The 13,942-nt window shown below is 45.4% G+C and overlaps 1 protein-coding gene across 5 annotated transcripts in view; it reads right to left on the bottom strand.

Moving 5' to 3' along the window:
- The window catches only part of disp1 (dispatched homolog 1 (Drosophila)), a 121,439-nt gene that overhangs the window by 39,716 nt on the left and 67,781 nt on the right, over positions 1-13,942 (bottom strand). The window contains exon 1 of one of the 5 annotated variants that reach the window (XM_026194472.1): positions 938-1,001. The exons of 3 other annotated variants lie outside the window; for them this stretch is intronic. The gene's annotated coding sequence lies outside the window, so the exon portion shown is untranslated. Of the gene's footprint in view, positions 1-656; positions 905-937; positions 1,002-13,942 lie in introns of those variants that run through there. One more of the 5 variants, XM_026194474.1, reaches the window with a different exon arrangement.

Genomic DNA, 13,942 nt, shown 5'->3' with positions numbered 1-13,942 from the left:
GCTAATAGGCAGCAATTACCAGGAATCAGTCAAGAGACGGTTAATACCAACACTGCCTCTAATAATAATTAGAACATCAACAGCAGGCATTCAGTTCGTGCTGGTGCACACATGCCTCGCACCGCTCCAGGATTAGCCGGGCTTTAAAAGAAAACACAACTAGATGGGAGTAGCTCGCCATGTCATGTCTGTGTCATGTTTATGCCCTCATTACAATTTATATGCTCACTAGAAATATGGCATCAAGTTACCCTCTAAAAAATGTGACTGCATCAAAAGGTTAAAATTGAGTGTTTACATGAAACGCTCCAAATCTGCCCCAGATTGTTATGAGTCTGTACACGGTTACTGATACAGTTTAAATGTGCATGTTTACGGTGCTCACATGAGTGTAATCCAGCCTAAATCAGATACGGAGTAATGAATGGAGTCTCCGTCCAAATGTGAGTGAACGGTGAACGCGCTTATATTCAGTGCGGCTGCTCTTTATGGGTAAATCATGACGATATTAACCTTATACGCGGTAAGTAGATCAAACTGCAGTTACATGAGTGGGACAACAATGAGAAAGCTCGCGCCAGAGCTGTTAATCACCTTTTGAGGGCTAAAGCTTAAATGCACGCTGCTGGCCAGAGGAGACGGATCAGTCTACTTACAAACAACACGGCAGATCGATTCCCCCAAACTGGAGCGCCGTGAGCTGTCCACGGAGGAAGGGGGAAGTGATTTTGGGCTTCGTCTAACTGCGCTTCCAGCCAAACCACTTGGATAGACACACTGACGCTCGTGGACCCAAACAGCACACAGCTCTCTTACACGCACCGCGGCTCACACTCGCACACTTTCTCCTCAGAAAGGTCTCGGAAGTCCGGTGAAACTGTGAGCACTGTGAGCAGTGCTGCAGTCAACAACTGTGTGCAGGCCCCGTGGTACCTACCGTGCTCGGTGTCTCCCGGTGCTTTCGCTTATTATCGCCGGTGGAATCCACAGCACGCGACGCAGCGTAACCCCAAACAGAGGCAAAAATAATAATGGCAACAAAACACAAACGAACCAGCTCCGGTAAAGTTAGAACATCCACAAGAGCCCGGAAACAAACCGTACAACCGGGGAGGGAAAAATAAAGCAGCAACAAGTCTAGAGGACAGCGGAGTGTTTATCGTGGGAGTGTGTCCTGAGAAACACCCACCCACACTAGCTCCAGCTATCTGCTCTCCAGAGGCAGGAGGCGGTGGGCTGGGACTAAACCGGGCAGCACTGATAGGACGGTCACACCGTCCGCTTTAACCCGCTCACTGCCACACGCCACAGCGGTGGCACGCGCATATATAATAAGAATAACAATAACTTTATCCTATGCTACATCCTGAGGGAAATTCTTTTGTCATGCACATGCTCAAAGCAGCAGGAGAGCCAGAGGAACAGATGAATATTAGTGTACAGTAATATACAGTAAGATAGTTATTTGATACTATGCCTTGCACTAACGAAGTAATATTTATAACTATATCCTGGAGAATAAATAACTTAACTATCAGTGCAGGCGATTCTAGGAAGTGACATAGTATTGTGCAATAGAATAAAGGGAGTAGCAGCGTATAATGGGGGGATGAAACAAATATTCAATAAGGTACTGTTGGGTAATATTGCACGGTCTGAAAGGGAACAGAATAACATTGGTAATAGTCTCAGGAAAATCACCTACAGAGTGAGGAGTGTATATAAATCCCCCTCTCGCCCCTGCGAGCGGTTCATCCTTCAAGCTCGGGTCCTCTACCAGAGGCCTGGGAGCTTGAGGGTCCTGCGCAGTATCTTAGCTGTTCCCAGGACTGCGCTCTTCTGGACAGAGATCTCCGATGTTATTCCCGGGATCTGCTGGAGCCACTCGCCTAGCTTGGGAGTCACCGCACCTAGTGCTCCGATTACCACGGGGACCACCGTTACCTTCACCCTCCACATCCTCTCGAGCTCTTCTCTGAGCCCTTGGTATTTCTCCAGCTTCTCGTGTTCCTTCTTCCTGATATTGCTGGAACCGCTACATCGATCACTACGGCCGTCTTCTTCTGTTTGTCTACCACCACTATGTCCGGTTGGTTAGCCACCACCATTTGTCCGTCTGTATCTGGAAGTCCCACAGGATCTTAGCTCGGTCATTCTCCACCACCCTTGGGGGCATCTCCCATTTTGACCTCGGGACTTCCAGGTTATACTCGGCACAGATGTTCCTGTACACTATGCCGGCCACTTGGTTATGGCGTTCCATGTATGCCTTGCCTGCTAGCATCTTGCACCCTGCTGTTATGTGCTGGATTGTCTCTGGGGCATCTTTACACAGCCTGCACCTGGGGTCTTGCCTGGTGTGATAGACCCCAGCCTCTATGGATCTTGTGCTCAGAGCTTGTTCTTGTGCTGCCATGATTAGTGCCTCTGTGCCGTCTTTCAGTCCAGCTTTGTCCAGCCACTGGTAGGATTTCTGGATATCCGCCACCTCCCCCATCTCCCGGTGGTACATACCGTGCAGGGGCCTGTGCTTCCATAATGGTTCCTCCTCTTTCTTGGGTTTTCGTATTTGTGAATGTTCGTTGTCTCATCCTGGATCGTGGTGCTCACACTCACCAGTCCCCGGCCTCCTTCCTTCACTTAGCGTACAGCCTCAGTGTGCTGGACTTGGGGTGAAACCCTCCGTGCATGGTCAGGAGCTTCTATCGCCTCCTTTGGCCAGCTTATTATCCCAGCAGGGTACCTGATCACGGCCAGGGCGTAGGTGTTGATGGCCCGGATCTTGTTCTTCCCATTCAGCTGACTCCTCAGGACTTGCCTGACCCTCTGCAGGTACTTGGTGGTTGCAGCTTTTCTAGTGACTACACTTCTCCAGTCCGAACAACATCCCGATGTCATCGCTGTATATCCTGGTGGTGTGGATCAGTGAATCGATGTCTCGTTCAGTCTTGGCATACAGCTTGATGTCATCCATGTACAGGAGGTGGCTGACAGCTGCTCCGTTCTGTAGTCGGTATCTGTAGCCAGTCTGGTCACTGACCTCACTGAGGGGTTCAGGCCTATGCAGAGCAGCAGTGGGCACAGAGCATCTCCTCGGTAGATCCCGCACTTGATGGTGACTTGTGCTATGGGCTTGAATGTGGCCCAGTGTTGTCTGCAACATCCCCATTGAGTTCCTGATGAAGGCTCTTAGGGTCCTGTTGATCTTGTATAGCTCCAGGATCAAGGTGTGGGGCATTGAGTCATAGGCCTTCTTGTAATCAATCCAGGCAGTGCACAGGTTGGTCAGTCTGGTCTTGCAGTCTCGGCTGACTGTTTGGTCAACCAGAGGCTGGTGTTTTGCGCCTCTGGTATTCTTACACACACACACACACACACACACACACACACACACACACACACACACACACACACACACACGTATATTATATATACACATAATACATTTAACACAACTTGGTGGGCTATTCACAAAACTTAAGAGAATAGAAACATCCTAATATTGATACCAATACTATCAGTAGTAGGGATGGGTATCGTTTAGGTTTAATCCGATACCGGTGCCAAACCGGTACTTTTGAAACTGTGCCGGTGCTTAAAGAATGGAGAACACAAAATTGTCCAAAAACCTCTCATGTTCAGCTGTTTTTTTTGTAAAAAGATAACAATGTTAGCCTTTTCTGCAGCTATGGGGCATATATGGTATCACTCTTGGCTGGAAGCAGTGCTTAAACAATGGAAAAAACACAAACTTTGTCCAAAAACCTCTCATGTTCAGCTGTTTTTTTTGTAAAAAGATAACAATGTTAGCCTTTTCTGCAGCTATGGGGCATATATGGCATCACTCTTGGCTGGAAGCAGTGCTTAAACAATGGAAAAAACACAAACTTTGTCCAAAAACCTCTCATGTTCAGCTGTTTTTTTTGTAAAAAGATAACAATGTTAGCCTTTTCTGCAGCTATGGGGCATATATGGTATCACTCTTGGCTGGAAGCAGTGCTTAAACAATGGAAAAAACACAAACTTTGTCCAAAAACCTCTCATGTTCAGCTGTTTTTTTTGTAAAAAGATAACAATGTTAGCCTTTTCTGCAGCTATGGGGCATATATGGCATCACTCTTGGCTGGAAGCAGTGCTTAAACAATGGAAAAAACACAAACTTTGTCCAAAAACCTCTCATGTTTAACTGTTTTCCACTTTTTCTTTGGTCATTTTAGCCTTTTTGGCCAGGGTGAAGGGAGTATCTACCATCAATCAAGAAGACAGCCGCATGTAGCTATGATGGTGTTTGCTAGTTCACCTTACATGCATTAATGTAATAACGTGGTTAGCCTACTCAACGTACATTATAATGGCACCTGGATACCGGTACCCATCCCTGATCAGTAGTATTTGGATCAATCCGCTGCCCACGTGTTCTCCCTGTGTGTGTGTGTGTGTGTGTGTGTGTGTGTGTGTGTGTGTCAGTGCCAGTTCATTGTCTGGCTTCCTCCCACAGTCCAAAGACAGGCATGCTAAGAGGACTGTTTGCTCCTAAACTGGCCACAGGAGTGAACGCTCGTCTGTCAGTACACCTTAGCCCTGCAGTAGACTGCCAACCTGTGCGGGGGTGTACCCAACCTTTCCGTCCATGACAGCCTGAGAGACTGTATACATGGACAAAATTGGTTAACCTACCTGTAAGTCATTAAGTCAGCTCCCAAATCACCCCCAGCACACACCGCTGTTCATTACCAAAACAGACTGCACCAAGCGTACTCGGCACTTTAAGCGTCTTCTGCCTACAAACAGCTATGTGGCCATTTTTTTAAAAAGTCAGAATTTACCTTGAACTCCTTGAACCAGAGTCCTCATTAGGATGGTCATACTCTCAGTGCTTGATTCAAATGAAGAGGTTATTTATCCAGCTGAGTCAAGATCTGTGTGAAAGTGTGATATCAAGTGGCCAAAGGAGGCTGTCAGCAGCCGCCCTTACACAGACCGTAAACGGCCTATAATTATCTGAAATTCTACCACATAATTCCTTAATAAGGCTGCACCCATTCTTAATGCATCAGATTACGTAAATTACACATTACTGTTCTGATGTGCTAGCAGCTCTTCTGGCTTTACTAAAGTATCTACTTTAAAGATCTCTCCCTCCTCCACATCCACGCTACCAAACCTCTGGGCTCACCAAATCAATACACTACTTCATGACAGTTTGAGAATATATACAACAGCTACCCCGTGCACACGAAGGATCTTGTGAGTCACTCTGAAAAAGAATTAGTTGCAAAAAGCATGATTTTACATGTTACAGAACTCATTTCTGTCCATACAGGTCATAACATTGTTGTACATTCTGTTCCTCTTGCTGGCACGTTGAAATAAAACGTGTAGTTTACTCTTATACAGCAAAAAAAGAATGAAACGATCAATGAAACATGCTCCGTACGAGGCCGCTTTTTATTTAAAACCCAGGTTTTTTCGGAGATTAATCACGATGGTCAGCGCCATCTTTCACCTTCTATTTGTGGTCTCCAGTTTGAGAAATGCTTTGTGCTCATGATCTGGAGAAAGTTCTGGAAATGCTTTCATGTTTGCTCGCAGGAAGCTGATTCTTCTCAGCGGGGGAGATGGTTTATCGCAGGGGATGCTGGGAAGCCAGAGGGTCGTACCTGGCTTTAATTTCAGCTGTCCGACAGGATTAGGCCACAGTTCATATACTGAGCTGTAATTATGTGCAGTAGTGATGTGCTGGTTCACAGCTGGCCCCGGGGCCAGACAGGACCTAAGCCTTCAAGGCTTTGGAGTCATCATCTAATAACAACTGTGCACTAACTCATTGTTCATTGTCATGCACTGCACCCTTTCTTTTGTGAAAAGGAGCCTCGCTGTTGCCTGATCAAGTCCAAAATGATTGAAGCAGAAGACTTCCTCTAACAGCACGATCGGTTCAGATTCTACTAAGACCAACATTAATAAAAATGTGGAGTATAAACATGGTAAAGTCCCAGTTTGGGTTTTCTTTCCCAGCCGACATCAAAGGCTGCTTTGGGGACGGAGGCCCCGGTGTGGCCCCTGAGCACACTGCACACAACTCACTGATTTCAACAGGTTTAGAGGACGGGAGGGGAAAAGGGGGTGGGAGAGAAAGAGAAGGACGCGATGTTTCCAAACCATTTAAGGCTGTGACGTGACAATATTTAAATTCACTGTTTCCCAAGCACTAATTACAAACGTGGGGGTCAGAATGACTATCATTTCCCTCCCGTTGTGGATCTGAGAGCAAGTACGACAACGAGCAGCCCACACGGCAAACTCGTCGTCTCTGCCCGGAAACCTCAAACAGCTGCAATAAAGAAAAAACACGGGAGAAGAAGAAAGCCTCTGTGCCAGGCCCATAAGTTAAAACATGATCCAACTCGTGACAAAAAAAACAAAACATTAAGAGTAGAGCAGGGCGATATAACCGAAAATATTTATCACGATATACGTTTGAAAACTTGCGATAACGATATAACTGACGATATAATTGACACGAGGCAAAATACTTTACAACTCCACAATTTTTTTAGTGCAAAAAACCCATCACTGTATTTTCACTTAAACAAGCAGCTGTTTTTTGCATTAAAGTTATATAAAATGTAACAGTGCAAATTCCTCGCTGACAGTTTAACCAAAAGGCATTTCCAGTGGAAACTGGCCGACATATCCTCAGCATAACCATGTATAACATCCACAAACCTTAAAAAGAGGTCATACACACACAATACGGTAACATTATGTTGAAGCACAGCACGTATCACTCCGCGAGGCTCCGCCTACGATAGCCGTAACGCTCCCACAATCCATCAAGCGGTGCGGCTTCGTAGCTTAGCAAAGTCGTACTGAAACATTTGACAGATTTTCGAGCGCCGTGCACATAAAATCGTTTCCAGGTAAACACAACCAGAGTTCATACATAAGGCACACGGGGTTATAAGGGGCTCTGCCTGATTTTAAGTGTGCCGTACTTTCCAAACAACACGGTAATAACGACGGCCCGCTAGCATGCGCTACCAAAAATAGTGCTTTGTTGTGTATCTGACGGACGAAAGCTAAACCAGTTCCACACCAGTGAAGCTGCAGCATTTTTACAAACCAGTTCAGATTCATCTGTTTCATTCAACGATCTGCTTTCGCTCTTCCCCTTCTCCGTCGCCGCCATGCTTTTTTCGCCACGTGCGTATGAAAACAAAGGCGCTGCGCATGCGCGTTTTACCCATATTCTATCGCCATATTTCATTTTCTTGTCGTTGCCCAACATTACACCGGTATTACCGTGAACAGTATGATATGGCCCAGCCCTAATTAAGAGCGATCTAACAGCAGAGCATGCTGGTCATTATGAGGTTTGTCATACACGCAGGAGGGGGCAGGTAATCCTAGAAGTTCACTGCAGCTACCTACGGTGGCGACAATGTCTGGCTGACGGGGGAGAGGATGAGAGAAAGGCAAAGAAATATTGAGAAGTGCTGGAGTGACGATAACAGCATGAAGAAAAACAAACTAAAAAAGAGTGACTGACTGGACAACTAAAATTGGGGGGGCATAAAGTCTGAAGGACCCGGAAACACAATCCCTCCAACACCCCGGCTGTGTGGATCTCCCACCCGATGGACAGCGAGGGTCCAGTGAGCCCTGATTGGCTGTAGTCCAGCTGACACCTTCACATTTAGAGACAAGAGCCTTTCTTCTCCGCTATCCACGGCTCAACATTTTACAAAACAAACCTCAATTGTGCGCTCGTGACGAGCCACATGTCGCACATATGTGCACTGGGCTTGTTGCAAGGACACAGCCTCTGGCAAATTGCTGTACTCATCCTTTGTAACGCTTCCAAATAAAGGCGCCATTGCAGCTTTATGTGTATATGCAAAGTTAGCTGCCTGATGGCTCAGTCACACTACGGTTAAAATGGGATGAAACTGGAAAAATTGGTGGTTTAATGGTGACTGATTGCAAATAGGCGACCACCTTCAATCTCAAGGAGATGTGGGGTGGGACAAGAAGCTACTTAGCTAGCAGTGCTAGTTATAACACATTTATCATTTTCTTTGATATACAGCGCACGGTTAAAAGAAAATAAAACACACAAGAGTAAAAAACTGAAGGAAGAGTTTGGCAGAGCACTAATGTCCACATTACTCCCAGAGGTGCCAACCGGTAACTCTGGTGTGAATGACATCACGTCCATGTTTGAGCTGTACTGATTGGCTGGTGTGAAACTGAAAGGCAGGAAAAGCTGCTGATTGTGGTATAATTTTTTTTTAAACTATTTGAGAAAATAAATCATCCCTTCGATCAGTTCAGCATTTAAAGACCGCTTGGCACGGACACAGCCTCAGGGCTGGACCAAAAACCAAACCCAGCCTTTGGGAGGTATCGCCCAGCAGTAAAGAAAAGATCTGATTAAAAAAGGACAAAAACTTTATTAAACAGATTTAGTTAGAAACAGGCCAATTATTTCTCTTTAATGCAGGAAAATATACACCACTTAATCCGAGCTTTCTCGATACAGCTGATTTTCCTGAGGAGCTCTGGAGCAGCCTTTGTCCTTCCCTGGCTTTTTTCTTTTGATGCTCCTTTCCACCTCTCTGTCAATAAACTACAAAGTCCCTGAGAAATGTCCCAGTCTGGGAAAAGAGACACTTTAGTCCAAACTCCTCTCTGTTGTTGATCAGAGAGCGAGCAGCCGGGATGGCTGGGACAGAGAAAAGAAGGGAAAGCATGCAAACGGCAGGTTCTTATAAAAGGAGAGAGAAGAAGCAGCAGAGAAACTAGAACCCGGCAAATTAGGAGCGTCTGCGAAACACAACAGAGGAAGCAAAGAGGGCTTCGTTTAGGAGGACAGAACCATCGTCTGCTCTCAGAAACAAATACAGAAATAAAGAAAAAGGGAAAGTCGGAGCACGGCTAGAGGCAGAAAGGGCAGCTAGCAGAAAAGAGATGCACAGACACACACAGACAGACACGCACGCACGGTAACACACATATATGCATGTACGCACACACGCATGCATGCACACACACACACAAAGGGCTGTGTAGGAGGAATTTGGTGGACAGATGTTTGTGTCTGAATTAATGGAGGACAGTTCCCCTTTGAGTAGAACAAAGTTTGTGTTTGCTCATCAGGAGGACAACAGCCTTTGAAAGACTGCCCAAACACACACACACACACAGCTTCTATCTGTGTGTGTGTGTGTGTGTGTGTCTGTGTGTGTGTGTCTGTGTGCGTGTGTCTGTGTGTGTGTGTGTGTGTGTGTCTGTGCGTGTGTGTCTGTGTGTGTGTGTGTCTGTGTGTGTGTGTGTCTGTGTGTGTGTGTGTCTGTGTGTGTGTGTCTGTGTCTGTGTGTGTCTGTGTGTGTGTGTGTGTGTGTGTGTGTGTGTGTGTGTGTGTCTGTGTGTGTCTGTGTGTGTGTGTCTGTGTCTGTGTGTGTCTGTGTGTGTCTGTGTGTGTGTGTGTGTGTGTGTGTGTGTGTGTCTGTGTGTGTCTGTGTGTGTGTGTGTGTGTGTGCGTGTGTCTGTGTGTGTGTGTGTGTGTGTGTGTGTCTGTGTGTCTGTGTGTGTGTCTGTGTGTGTGTGTGTGTGTCTGTGTGTGTGTGTGTGTGTGTGTGTGTGTGTGTCTGTGTGTGTGAGAGAGTCTCTCCATTTGAAAACTTCCAGTAATATTAGAGAGTTCATAGAAAAATACAGCAGAGCCGACCAATCACAGCTCTGAAGTCTCAGGGTGATGTTTGTGTAGCAGCAGTTTGTGACGGGCCTTCATGCCAGCTTCTTTCCAGCATCTTAATCCAAGACTGTAACAGAGACATATACTCTCCATGGAACAACACTGTTCAAACAAACAGTGACAGAAACTAAAGAATAAAAACTACAGTGACAGAAGAGAATCAATTGTAAAGACTAAACAGAAAATAGACGACTACAGTAACTCCATCATCATTTCATCTTCATTCCTTATGCTTAAAAGCTCACGTGACTGATGTTAATGTGCTGATCTATTGACTGTAAACGTGTAGTTTAAAACACTGCTCAAAATCATATCTAGTAATAATTCAGCTTTTAGCGTATGATTTATAGGCAGGTCATTGTTTACCAGCATAGATGGATGTAAATAACAATCACAAACAAAGCTCATAATGACATGAACCCTACCAACCATCAGATCCTAACGTACACGTCCCTATTGCATTTCTGATGGTTCCAAATTGCTGAGACATTTTTAATTCATAACATAAGTTACATGGTTTGTAAAATACAGTAAAATAACAGTGCTTTTAAAAGAACGGCGAGGACGACGTCGGAGCATTTTAACACGGCCTAAAGACAGAAACAGCGATCAAACTGTGATCACATCCATGTGTCACATTTCTTCAGGGGCCTCTGAGGGCGGGACATTGGACGGCCTTGCAGAGGAAAAAGAGGACAAAAAAAAAAAAAAAGCCCTGACAATTTTTTTGCACTGTTGCAAAAGCAGGAGGTGGTGTGAGATCACATCCTGCTGTTATAAACCTTTTGGCAGAGGTGAAGGTGTGGGGACGTGAAAAATGAAACAAGCTGTGAGAAAGGAGGGTGGAAATGCTTCAGTGGGAGAGAAGTGGAAGAAAGAGGTGTCACCGAGGTGTCACCGCTGGTCGCGGCTGAAAGGCAGAGACAACCTGGAAACCTGTTGATGACATCAACAGCTGTGCTGTGCTCTGAGAAGCTTCATGCCGCCCTCCTTATCTCAAACAGCTGAGCTGAATAAACGAGCTACACTCCACAGAACATCTATAACACGCCCGTGTTTCTCCCACACTGGTTTCCATCAAGTGTTCACATCTTCCCCGCTGTAGTTTTGTTTGCGTCTGACTGGGAGCTTATCCAGCAAGGACTGCCACAGAACATATTTCTGGTAGCAACAGTCTGTTTTCCTGCTGTTGGTATGTTATTTGTCCCAGATGCAACCACCGCAAATATGCAGACTTCTGAATGTGTCATTGCAAGAGCTCACTCTGCTCACCCTGCCTGAAAAGGGGCATCGGTCTTTGCACACAGCAATTATTAACATGTTTTTGAAAAATGTTCATTATTAATTCTTTCGATTTTCGTAAACATGTTTATTTTCATCCTTCTGTCACTGCTATGTTACCTTCTCCATCCTCTTCAGCTTGTTTAATGTGCATCGCCTTCAAACCCCAAGCAGAGGAGTCAGAACCCCAAATACATTTTTAAAAGTATTTAATAAATGTGATGCTAATAAATATTTATAAGATTAAGGCAGCACGGTGGTCAGCACTGTTGCCGCACAGCAAGAAGGTCCTGAGTTCAATTCCACCATCAGGCCGGGGTCTTTCTGTGTGGAGTTTGCATGTTCTCCCCGTGTTTGCGTGGGTTCTCTCCGGGTACTCCGGCTTCCTCCCACCGTCCAAAGACATGCAGCTTGTGGGGATAGGTTAATTGGATAATCCAAATTGTCACTAGCTGTGAATGTGCGAATGAATGTGAGTGTGAATGGTTGTCTGTCCCTGTGTGTTGGCCCTGCGACAGACTGGCGACCTGTCCAGGGTGAACCCCGCCTCTCGCCCTATGACAGCTGGGATAGGCTCCAGCGCCCCCCGCAACCCCGAAAAGGCTAAGCGGAAGTGGATGGATCTCTTTATAGTTGTTACGGAATATATATTCTTAGTGCTTATTTTTTTAATATATTGTTTTATGTATTTTAATAATAAAGGCCTCTATGAAGCAAAGCCAGCTGTGAGAGAGAACGAGGTCAGAGGGTGATAGGTCGCCTTAGCAACAGCTTAAGTTAGGGGACGTTTAAGAAAAAGGAAGTTTAGTGCAGAGCTGCAGAGGCAATATTAAGAACAGCTTTTAGACCGGTGGGTGCTTGCTAGTGTCCGCAGCTCTGCTTTTCCGGAAATGAAGAATAAAGATGATTTTGAGCTTTGACCACACCGAGTTGGGTTTTCTCTGTTCAATACTGGGATAAAAGAATCGGGTGTAATATAGTCCTGCTAATCGTGGTAAGCTATTTTTGTGTAAAAGCATGTTGAGGCAACGTTAGCTTGGCTTTGGAAGTGAATCAGAAAAAAGTCGTCTTCATAAAGTCGGAGTTCAGATTTTCTTATAAACTATAAAATGAAAAAGTGAGGGAACATTTAAAACAACCAACTGTTCAAACACAGTCGGCTAGTAAGAAAGCAACACAGCTATACTGTGCAACATGCTGTGAGCAACAAACAAAAACCGCTTCCTGCCGTGCTCGGCTTTGGCACAGTGTGTCCCACACTGCAATTTGTTGAGCTACACAGAGGACACTTTAGTTTTTATGGCCTTGTCCCTTTCATACAGCAGCGGGAGGAACGCTCTGCTGTGAGAACACGCCCCTGGCACGTCACCGCAGTGCCTGAAACAAAGATCCTGGTGCCAAAGCAAACGAAGTGACTTCATCCTGTGTCATCCAACTGAAGGACAAGGGAGCGCTTGGAGGGCCCTCTGAGGTTTGAGGGCTGTGCAGAGCTGGGTAGGAGAGAGCCGAAGTGGACACAGTTCTGGCTCAGATAGTGCTGTGTGCAGAATCACAATCAGAGGACTTTGCATGCATGCTCACACACGCTCTCATGTTGTCCTCTTCACATCCTTCTCATTACCCGTCTCCTCATTTGTCTCGCAGCTTCTTTTTCCATGACCTGAGTCAACAGGACCAAACAAAGACGCCGTGTGTGAAGCAGCTGTAAGACAGCTGATTGATGATTTGATGTATTTTACGTTTCTCTTTCTCAAATGACATTTCAGTAAATCTTGATTTAGCTGATCTAACTTAATATTTAAAGGTATTTAATGGTGTGAGTGTATTTTTTAAGCACTCTAGGCTGATTGTTTTCAGTTCACTGGACTGTACCACTGAGGGCGGGAAGCGGGGGGTAATTTTGTCATAGTTTTTTTTAAATCTCAACAAATCGTAACCGTTTAAATTGATGTTACTGATTCTTGTCTTTAATATGAATTTGACAAACTCAACACTCCAGGAGCCATTGATGTAAGAACCTGTACAGATACACTGCACACAACACAAATGTCCAAAGTAAAGTGCTTTAAAAAAGACGCTCACACACTAAAGACAAAGAAAGATTTTTAGTTGTGCTCGCACAGCTGCTGCCAGATACGTTTAAAGACAAGCACCCAGGGCAAAGGTGGGTCTAATTTACAGCTGCAGTGTTTAAATGCTGACTAAAGAATTCGATGAACGCACTACATGGACCACACGCCTACAAAGCTGCAAGGTTTGTGAATGCATGTGTCATCTTAGATTTCTGTTAAATAAACAAAGAACACCTCTGATCTGCTCATCTGTACAAGAGTCACTACAGCAGATAGCTTCTAGTGCTGGGCCATATCATACCGTTCACAGTAATACCGGTGTAATGTTGGGCAACGATAAGAAAATGAAATATGGCGATAGAATATGGGTAAAACGCACATGCGCAGTGCCTTTATTTTCATACGCACACGGCAGAAAAAGCATGGCGGCGACGGAGAAGGGGAAGAGCGAAAGCAGATCGTTGAATGAAATGGATGAAGTAAGTGAAAATAAAATAAACAATAAAAGGTGAATCAAATGGACCATTGAGGCAAGGCTGGGATGGTCAATTTGGTAAAGTAAATCTGTTGGGCATCTTTCTTTGTCTTTAGACAACAATTCTGATGCAAAAGAGCCAAACGGGACAGGCAACAAAAAAAATAAATTTAACTGTGAGTAATACGTTATGAAGCTTTAATCGCAGCCGAACCGGTTTACTCAGTGTGGCATGAATAAGGCACGGCGGGACCACGGAGCGACGTTCAGAGCCAACTTTATTTGATTCACGTCACACCACACCACCACCAACCCCTGAGTCCCCGTGTTTTAACACGGCGGGCGTGATTGCGG

This window comes from Astatotilapia calliptera, chromosome 15 (genome assembly GCF_900246225.1).
Source record: "Astatotilapia calliptera chromosome 15, fAstCal1.2, whole genome shotgun sequence".
NCBI classification, from domain to species: domain Eukaryota; kingdom Metazoa; phylum Chordata; class Actinopteri; order Cichliformes; family Cichlidae; genus Astatotilapia; species Astatotilapia calliptera.
Note: the sequence above shows the minus strand (reverse complement) of the source record. Positions and strands in the feature narration are given on the sequence as shown.